General features: G+C 37.0%; 1 non-coding gene across 1 annotated transcript; it reads right to left on the bottom strand.

The window, feature by feature from the left end:
• Window positions 1-8,477: 8,477 nt before the first annotated feature.
• Window positions 8,478-8,584, bottom strand: LOC121041403 (U6 spliceosomal RNA). Its single transcript, XR_005795723.1, has one exon. It is a non-coding gene; the product is annotated as a U6 spliceosomal RNA (small nuclear RNA).
• Between the last annotated feature and the right edge of the window lie 732 nt (window positions 8,585-9,316).

Below are 9,316 nucleotides of genomic sequence, written 5' to 3'. Positions count from 1 at the left end.
TTAGTATGAAAGCATAGAGTTTGGCAGAGGGCATGAAATAATTACTGAGGACTAAAGAATAGTTATCACAAATGTGATATGGTAGCTCGGTTTGTATTGTTAGCCCCAAATCATAAGAACATTTAGATACCTGCTTTGTTCTTTAGAAGGAATACCATTAGATAATTGTATTTATTGCAGTAAAAATATTCTAACATTTTAGCACCAATAAAATTGTAGATCATCAAAATATTTTCTGAGCAGAAGCAGGTGTGTTGTGCAAGTTTTGTAATGATACACATCTGAAATAAGAGGCAGATCGTGATTCCTTAAAGAGCTGGAGTGTTACAACCAGCGTAGCAAATAACTTTGGTTTCCTGCATTGCAGTCTTTTACCCAAATTGCAGATGCTGTTGAAAATTAATGTATCACATTTTTAAAAGTTACAGCTGTGAAACTACTCTTATCCCTCTTAAACTACGGTCTAGTGTATATATTCACATGAAATCTAAATAAATATAGACTTTTAACCTGAAAATAAATTAAATTTACAGTATTATATCTTTTGTTTTGTTTTACTATTTTGAGAGAGAGAGAGAAAGTATGTGCACGAGTGCATAAACTGGGGAGGGCCAGAGAGAGAGAGAGAGAGAGAGAGAGAGAGAGAGAGAGAGAGAGAGACTCCCAAGCAGGCTCCATGCTGTTAGTGCAGAGCTGACACAGGGCTTGATCCCATGAAGGCTGAGGTCATGACCCGAGTCGAAATCGAGTGGGACGCTTAACCAGCTGAGCCACCCTGGTGCCCCTAAAATGCTGTTTTTTGAGACATAGTCATTTTCACTATAAACACAGAATTAATAAGCATTCTTGCAATAAATGCAACTTTATCTGTCATATTTGCTGATTGATACAAGAATATTAAAGAGCTATTGACGGAGAAGTGTTCAATAGCAACCTCAAGTTTACCTTATGGAAACAAAAAAATGGTTTTCTTTGAAGAGTGGGAGAGATTTAATTAAACATAAATTGAGGAAAAGGTTACTTTCTATTAAAATTTAAAAGGTTAAGAAAGTAAGTACAAAGCAATCCGTGAGACCATTTTTCCAAATGCTCACTTCCATTTGCATCATACAAAGCAGATAAGTCATGCGTCCCTCCACACCCCAAAGTGGAAAACGGATGTATGTGTGTAACATAAAAGAACATCTGTTAGTAGGTCTCACCTGAAGAAATGGGAAGGGCAAAAGCTTCCTTCTTTCAGAATTAATTTGATAATTAGAGTTCTCTCTCAAATCTCAGATGACTCAACACAGAATAGCACAGAATGTCAAAGCGTAGAGGGAGTTTCCAATGTAAATTAATAGGTTGATGGTAATAAGTAGAAGTGGCGCCAATTCCTCCTTTTCTAATTGCTAATATAATCATAATACAGTAAGACAGTATGGGAACACACGAAAGTTAAAGAAGGAAAAAGACAGGTCTGCTTATTATTATTTCAGTATGAGATGTGGCAGTAAATTTGAGGCTGAGGGAAAAGTCAGTTGTGGTGGTGGTGTTTTTTTTTTTTTTTTTTTTTTTTTTTTTAATCATCCTTCCACTGAGGGAACTGCTCTATTTCCAAAAATGAGTTCTTAAAAAAAGAAAACTACAGTCTGTACTTTGAAATCAGGTGCAATTATCCTATTAGCAATTGAAACCTTCCCCACATCAGGAGAGGCTTAATTTAAACTACTTAAGTCTAAGGTAATTGGATTGACTACTCCCTAGTAACTAGACTGCATTTACTGGGATGGTCAATTCCACAGTCCTATGAATGTAATCTCCAATTCAGAATGATCAGGGAACATCTGTGGAAAATTTCTGGCTTACAATTATTTTTTGTGCCTAATTTAAATAAATCCTAAAAGGAATCTAAAAGTTGCTCTGGGTTCCCTAACATGGTGATTGGAATTAAGGTACTCCTATTGATAGAAATATCCTTTTCACAAAGATTCTTGTGGTAATATGTAAGTATCTCAAATAAAATAAAGTTAATCAATGTTATTCAAGGATAATGGGAGGTAGTAAGTAGAGGGAGAGGACAGGAGTTTTTGTATCTTGAGTTGCTATTTATTCATAAGCCTCTCAGTGCCTTACTTTTTAACTGATTGTAAAGAAGAAAGAACCCATAAACTAAGTCATTTTAAGATATCAACGACTAAAATTGTATTAAAATTTTTGTATTACTCTTTCCAAGATTGTCTGCATCTTCAAACAGGATGTCTATAGGTGGAAATATTTTAATTTAAATAAAGAGGCTCTAGCTGGTGGTACAAGTGGGAGACACATTTGACTGGATGCCACCTTTCAAGTCAAACACCAAAGTACAATTTCTATTATATTCCTAATGAGTCACTTTCTTAGATTTTAAAATGAAACTTCTCATCGGTTTCTGGTTGTGGATAATATGGAGTGAGGATACGCCCTCCTATCTCTGTCACCAAAATCAACTGTAAAACCTGAACAGTATGGACGGATCAATTACTTGAGGATTCTTCAAAGTAAATAGATTCACAGTAGCCAAAAGGTGAAAACAACCTAATTGTCCATTGATGGATAAACAGATAGTGAAGAGATGTTATATTCATACAATGGAATATTGCTCAGCCATAAAAACTAATGAAATTTTGCCATTTGTGACAACATGGATGAACCTGGAGAATATTATGCTAAATGAAGTAAGTCAAACAGAGAAAGACATTTTATCACATCTATCACACATATCGCACTTATGTGTGTAATCTAAACAAACAAAACAAAACAAAACCCAGAGTCATGGACACAAAAAACAAACACATCCGTGGCTGCCGGAATAATGGGAAGCAAAATGGGTGAAGGGGATTAAGAAATATAAATTTCTAGTTATAGAATAAGTAAGTCATGGGAAAGTAATGTACAGCATGGGGAACATGGTCATTGACATTGTATTAACTTTGTAAACTGCCATATGGTAACTAGACTTGTGGTGACCATTTTGTAATGTATACAGATGTCAAATCACCATGTTTTACACCTGAAACTAATATAATAGTGTATGTCAGTCGTACCTCAATAATTTTTAAGTGGTTTAAGAAATTAAGACTTGAATAAATAAGTCAACCAGTATCTGTGCTGGCAAATCATGCAAGTGGAAACATTGCTGTAAACAAATGTCATAAGGGAATGAAGCCTGTGGGAATCACAGAAATAAAAAATGTAAAAGAAAAAGTAACAAAAATTTTCAGGATTTAAAATTGAAGTTAAAAATTCACTTCAGACTGGGGCGCCTGGGTGGCTCAGTCGGTTAAGCTTCCGACTTCGGCTCAGGTCATGATCTCATAGTTCATGAGTTTGAGCCCTGCGTCAGGCTCTGAGCTGACAGCTCAGAGCCTGGAGCCTGCTTCAGATTCTGTGTCTCCCTCTCTCTCTGCTCTCTCTCTTTCTCTCTCAAAGATAAATAAACATTAAAAATTTTTTTAAAAATTCAATTCAGACAAAATATTTGCTGTGGAAAATAAGGCAGAAATATGTTTATGTTAAGCAAAATTGTCCATCTGTCCCCTTGTTGCATTCAAGAACCAACTGGAGACTTCTTGTTTCCTCATTAATATAGAAGACTGAGCTAGCGTTAGAGTGGAACAGACGATGGTGCCTGATTGCAGTTCAGTAACAATATGACACCAGTGTCCATATATTTCCTTTAATTTGCGTTGCTTTACTTGATGTGATTGGGTGAAATTCAGCACTTCTAAAATATTCTAGGTTATTCATAATTCAATTAATAAAAGATTATAATCCTGGATATGAGATTGGTATGTGAAGATAGGATGGACAGTTGTTGGCTATCCCCCTCAGTCCTTTCCTCCTTATTCTCTTCTCAAGAATTTTCCATTTGGGATCCTGTTTGTTCTGGGGAAACTGATTCTACCTCTGGGACCTGGGACATTCCTCTGGCCACAGAATTGGTGCAGTGGAAGGTGCAGTGAATTCTAATCTGATCCAACCAAAGTGAACCTTTGGATGTGTGCTCAAGTTTCTGGGACAAAAACACCCTCTCTACTACTGATATGAAGGAATGATTTTGTATCTATGAGATCTATTAACTACCATGTTGGAATCATGAGAGGGGTGACATCAGTGCTGAAAACAGCAGAGTAAAGAGATTGGCAGAAACCAGTCATTTGAAATTATCAAGCCTATCGAAAGTCCAGCTCCTTCTTTTGCACTTACAGTTACATAAACCATATACATTCCTTAACTGCTAAGCCAATATTACTCATTTTTTTTTGTAATAAGTAACAGTATCATACCTGCTACTGAAGGAAAACTAGGCTTTTTGTGATGGGCAGAATAATGGCCAACATAAGATGTCCACACCTTAATCCCTGGAACCTACAACTCGATTGTTACATGGCAAATGGGAAATTGAGATTCTAAATGGAATTCAGATTGTAACCATCTGACCTCAAGATGGGCTCAAAGTAATCATCATCCTTAAAATTGAAAGCGGGAGACAAAAGATGAGTTAGTGTCAGTGTGATTCAACTTGAGAAAGAGTCAACCAGCCATTGCTGACTTTGAAGATGGAAGTCTGGAGCCAAGTGCCAATGAAAGTGACTGATCCCTAGGGATTAGAAACGCAAGGATATGGACTCTGCCCTAAGCCCCCAGAAGGAACACAGCCCTTATATCATCTTGATTTTAGTCCCATTTTGGACTTCTGATCTCCAAAACTTAAGATAATAAATTTAGGTTGTTTGGAGCCATCAAGTTTGTGGTAATTTGTTACAATAGTGATAGAAAAGTAAAGCCGTTAAGTTAGCTGTTCCTGTGGGAACTTCTCCATCGTGTACCAAGCTTGTTTAGTTGTCCCTCTCATACACTTCTTCAGCACCCTGTCCACAGCTTTTATAATCTGTATATACTTTAGCATGTCTTTTTTTTTTTTTTTTTGATGTTTATTTTTGAGAGAAAGAGAGCAAGCATGAGTGGGGGAGGGGCAGAGAGAGGGAGACACAGAATCCAAAGCAGGCTCTGGGCTCTGAGCTGTCAGCACAGAGCCCGAAACAGGGCTTGAACCCACAGACCTCGAGATCATGACCCAAGCCGAAGTTAGGGGCTTAACCGACTAAGCCATCCAGGTGTCCCCAGCATGTGTTTCTTAAAAATAGTAACATTCAGGGGCGCCTGGGTGGCGCAGTCGGTTAAGCATCCGACTTCAGCCAGGTCACGATCTCGCGGTCCGTGAGTTCGAGCCCCGTCGGGCTCTGGGCTGATGGCTCACAGCCTGGAGCCTGTTTCCGATTCTGTGTCTCCCTCTCTCTCTGCCCCTCCCCCGTTCATGCTCTGTCTCTCTCTGTCCCAAAAATAAATAAAAACGTTGAAAAAAAAATTAAAAAAAAAATAGTAACATTCATTTGGAGAGAGAGAGCATGCACATGGGGGAGGGGGAGGGGCAAAGGGAGAGGGAGAGAGAATCTTAAGCAGGCTCCATGCCCAGTGTGGAGCCTGTTGCTAGCCTAGATTTCATGACTGTGAAATCATGACTTGAGCTGAAATCAAGAGTCAGACACTTAACCGCCTGAGTCACCCTGGTGCTCCCAAAACAGAGACATTTTCTTACATAATCACAGATAGTTATGAAAATCTAGAAATTAACACTAGGACAATATTAACACAATATTTCAGTCTGTAGTCCTTATTCAAATTTTATTGTCTCATTAATGCCCTTAATGTCAAAGCGTGCTTTTATTTATTTATTTATCGCTGGTCAAGGATCCAATCCAGGATCACACATTGCATTTAGTTTTCCTGTCTTTTTCATGTGCGTTTTCTGCAACATTTTCTCGTTCCTTTGTCTTTTGCATCAATCATGTTTTTGGAAAGTACAGGCTGAGTATTTTTCTGAAAATCCCACAGTTTGATGTTTCCTCAGGATTTGATTCAGGCCATGCATTGTTGGCAGAAATACCACAGATGTGTCCTCAGCACATCCTGCCAGTAGGCAGACGTTGTCAAGTTGGGCCAGTTACTGGTGATATTTATTAACTTTGACGTCACTTGGCTAAGGTGGCAACTACCATTTTTCTTTACTATAAAGTTATTAATTCACTGTTTATAATTAATAAGTGCTTCATAAAGAGATACTTTTAGAGTCTTGCCTGCTAGTTTTAACCTCTATTTGTGGTCCTTGCCTGAAAAATGCTTACTATAGTGGTTGCCAAATAGTGATTTTCTAATTTATTTTGTGTCTCTTTATTAGTGGAATTCTGTCCTAAGGAAGAGTTTTTCTTTCTTATCTATTCATTTAGTTTTCTCACGAGATACTGCTTATAATTAATAAGTATTTCATGAAGAGATACTTTCTCACATTTATTTTTATTAGTATGGACTCATGGATTCCTATTTTGTTACGTGGGTTGTAACTCATCACTATAATGATTTATTTGCCTCTACCATCTCACACTAGGCCAGTGGTAGTCTTTTCAAGCTGACTCCAGTGTCGTTTTGATATGTCCCCATGAATCTTTGAATGCTTTCTTGCAGTCTGGCACTCTACGTTTGTCTTTTACTTTTCATGTCCCAGCCCCAGAATCAGCCATTTTTTTCAAGGAGCCCTGGTTCCCTTTATTGGAGATGGTATTTTGAAATCAAGATCTCAGTGCTAGCCGTGTGTGTGTTTTGTTTTTGTTTGTGTTTGTGTTTGTTTTTGTTTTTGTTTTTGCTTTTTTTTTTTTTTTTTTTTCTACTAGAGTTTCATTGCTTTCGGGTCTTTTCAGCAAACGGACCTAGCAGGTAGAGAGGAGACTTGAAATCGTCAGCTACAATTCTGGATTTGACTACTTTTATTTTTCAATCAGTTTTTGCTTCATGTAATTTGAAACTCTGTTGATGCAGCAGTTGGGATGGCTGTGTTTTCTTGGTAACCTGCCCATTTATTGTTATAAAATGTCCCTCTTTGTCTCTGGTAATGTTTTTGTTCTGAAGTCAACTTTGTTTAATATTAAATAGAGTCACTCCAATGTTCATTTTGTTTTCTGTGTTGAAAACAGTATTAGATGTAATTCAGACATCATACAGCTCATCCATTTAAAGTGCTTTTTTTAGTATATTCATTCACACATAGGGTTGTGAAGCCAATACCATAATCTAATTGGAGAAGGCTCTGTTTACCCAAAGAATCCCTGTATTTATTTATTAGCAGTGAACCCTGTCCTTGCTAGACCCCCACACTCACTTTAAGCAACTGCTAGTCTACTTTCTGTTTCTATAAATTTGCTTACTCTGGACATTTCATATAAGTAGAATCATACAATATGTGGTCTTTGTGACTGGCTTATTTCACTTAGCATAGTGTTTTCAATCTTCATCCATGGTGTAACAGGTACCAATGCCTATTTATTTTCATAGTTTGGTGATATTCCAGTGAATAGCATATTTGTTTCCTATTGCTGATGTAACAGATTTAGTGGCCTGAATCAACATAAATGTATTGTCTATCAGTTCTACAGATTAGAAATTCAGTATGAGCCTCACTTTGTTAAAATCAAGATGATGGCTAAGCTGCATTCCTGTCTGGAAGCTGAGGAGAATTCATTTCCTTGTTTGTTCCAAGGAACAAGATGTCCCCTGGTCCCCTGGTCCTTGCTTTATGGCCCTCTCTCTCTCTCCATTTTCAAAGCCAACAAAAGCAGGTGGAGTTCTCACATGGAATTACTGTGACTGACTCTTCGGTCTCCTTCCTCAAGTTTTAAGGAGCTTTGTGATTACACTGGACACCTTGATCTTTCAGGGTAACCTTCCGTCTCAAAGCCCTTAACTTACACATCTTCGGAAAGCCCCTTTTGCCAGGTAAAGAAACATACTCACAGGTTCCAGGGATTAGGACATGGTCATATTGGGAGGCCTTTATTCTGCCTACCCCATTTGGATATGCCACATTGATTTATCCATTTATCTATTGGTGGACTTTTGGGCTGTTTCCACTTTTTGGTCTTCATGAATAATATACTTCTGCATTTCATGTACAAATGTTTCCATTTCTGTTTGGCATATACTTAGGAACCGAATGGCTGGGTCATGTGGTGACTCTGTATTTAACTTTATGAGAAATTGCTACACTGTTTTCCAAAGTAGCTGCCTCATTTCCCATTCCAACAATCTATGAAGGTTCCAGTTTCTCCACATCCTTACCAACAAGTATTATTTCGAGTCTTATTTATTATAGCCATCCTCACATTTTCCTTTCTAATTAGTGTTTGGATGGTAAATTTATTTCCATTCTTTGACCTTTAACCTGTGTATTTATATTAAAGCAGATTTCTTGTGAAGAGCATAAAATGCATCCTACATCGTGTTATGTATGTGTGTGTGTGTGTGTGTATATATATATATATATATGCATTTTATATATATATACATATATATGTCAAAGCCCTTTAATATTAATTTCTATAACACTTTTTTAGAGCCAAGTTTTTTAAAATAGTGAACAGTTCACAAATTTGCCTATCGTCCCTGCTCAGGGACCATAGTAATCTTCTCTCTATCATTCCAGTTTTAGTGTGTGTGCTGCTAAAGTGAGCATTCTTATAATAATGTTCTTCCTTGATTATAACCTTACTAAATTATAGGCCTTTTGAGGGCAGAGATAATGTCTAATCTACTTATAATTGTCTTTCCTAGCCTCATGCCTGAAGTATTTGTTGAATGAATATGTGAAACTTAATAGATTTTCACTGTAGACATTTTATTCAAAAGGCTTATCCCATAGTTGTCAATACGCTTTCAATTATTTCCTGTTGGAGGGACACCTGAGTGTATCAGTTATCCACTTGAAAGGGATCTGGATTGAACCTACTTATTTCCGACAAGGTGTTTATTAACCTTTTTATTCCATCGGTTTACAAATGTTTAGTAATCCAATAATTATTCTCTTCTTTCTCCCAAGTCAAAGTTCTTTTTTAGTCTAATATTTATGTGGTCTTTTTCTGGACTGGCTTGACATCATGCCCCTTTAATATTATACTATTACGCTCTCCAGGATACATTTTGATCAACTAAACATTCCATCTAACAGATGTGTCCGTAAAAGGATAGATCTTTACTTGCAGCAGAAATAAATTTGGCACATGATTGAAACTGTTCATACACAAAGGAATAGGTATCAAGTTAACTGGAGTGCCATGGCATCATAATGCAAAACAGCAAAATATTTATTAAAAGAATACATTTAAAAATTTAGAGATAATGGCAGTATCTGAAAAGATCCAAAGAACATTTTGTAAATGTTAAATCTCCTGCATCTTTGTTGCTTTGA

The sequence above is a fragment of the Herpailurus yagouaroundi genome, unplaced genomic scaffold (genome assembly GCF_014898765.1).
Source record: "Herpailurus yagouaroundi ecotype Mexico unplaced genomic scaffold, PumYag 183, whole genome shotgun sequence".
NCBI classification, from domain to species: domain Eukaryota; kingdom Metazoa; phylum Chordata; class Mammalia; order Carnivora; family Felidae; genus Herpailurus; species Herpailurus yagouaroundi.
This window is presented reverse-complemented; position numbering and strand designations above follow the sequence as displayed.